Source organism: Suricata suricatta, chromosome 14, assembly GCF_006229205.1.
Source record: "Suricata suricatta isolate VVHF042 chromosome 14, meerkat_22Aug2017_6uvM2_HiC, whole genome shotgun sequence".
NCBI lineage: Eukaryota > Metazoa > Chordata > Mammalia > Carnivora > Herpestidae > Suricata > Suricata suricatta.
Window position 1 is genome coordinate 38,119,229 of NC_043713.1, and position 1,452 is coordinate 38,120,680.

Below are 1,452 nucleotides of genomic sequence, written 5' to 3' on the forward strand. Positions count from 1 at the left end.
GGGCAGAAAGAGGAGACACAGAATCTGAAGCAGGCTCCAGTCTCTGAACTGTCTGCACAGAGCCTGACGTGAGGCTCAAACTCACAAACATTGGGATCATGACCCAAGGCCAGTTCCTTTGAATAGTTCACTCAATTAGGTTCAAATCACCCTGGATCATCTCCCTTGTTAAAATCAATTGTATCAGATAGGGAGCTAATGAAAAGAATAAAATCCATCATATTTAAAGTCCAGAGGACTAGGCAGGTCATGCATACCAGGAGGTAGGGTCCTTGGGATTCATCTCAGAATTCTGTCTATCCCAATATACATACAGCAATTATCAATGAGTTCTAACCAATTAAGAGAAAATTGTCAAAAATGAAGTTTCTAGTAGGCAAAGTGTGGTTCTGGGAGAAAAATCTATCTATTGTTTTAATATATTCACATAGATACTTTGAACTCTCATGAATATATATTACTGTATGCAAATGATTCATTTGATTTAAATTTAACATTGTATTGTTAACATGTCAAATTTAAATAATTAATGGAAGAATATGGAAAAGTAGAGAATGCATTCTGGAATCTATTTTTTTTATTACAAAAAGAGCTCTGCTTCTGCATACATTAATTTAGGATTAAGACCTCTAAGTTGCTTGTTATTTCTTCCTCTTTTACATCAAGGCTTGAATGATCTTCTTCCAGGTATGGCCTTGCAGATTTCCCACCACAGCAAAGGATTATTAATTGAATTGCCTCTTAAAGTAATAGATTTTGATCACTTAACCTTGTCAGGCCTTTGCCGGTTCCCAGTGTTGCCTGGAATTATGATTTGTCTGTGTAAGAATACTAATTCTTATCCTGATGGTATGTTTTACACCATCTGTAGTTTATCATCTAGTGGTTGATTTCATCCAAGAGGGCTAGTTGGTGATGCCCTAGTGCCTCTAAAAGGCTATTTCAGGTCACAGTATTTATATTCACTGAAGAGGAAACAAATATTTTATACTTTGTGAGATGGACTGCACTTCAAAAATTGGTTCTTATTAGAAATAGACCCTTATGGCTTGAATTCATTGCTTTCCCCACCTCAACCTCCGGACATAAAAAGTTTGCCTTTCGTCCCTAACAGTTTGTGCAGGTTTTTCTATACTAAAGTCACCTTAGAAGCAACAACCAAAGCAAACGGAGCTTGTCACTTAGTCTTTCTTGTACTGTACCAAGGGGCAAGGAAACACGGCGGAAGGCTTCCCTTTGATAGAAACGATCATGAGGATACCAGAAACCGCCTTTGGAGAGTGAGAAACGAAGTCCTCCCTATCTTCCAGTTGAAGTCTGCGATCCTGTGATTCTCGAAATAAGTACTGTAGCTAAGACACTCACTCGTGCCCACACCTCCCTCTTAGGTAGAGGAAAGGGAGTTCGGTTACACAAGGAAAAACGCGCGGAGGGGCCGCTCGCGGGGGACCA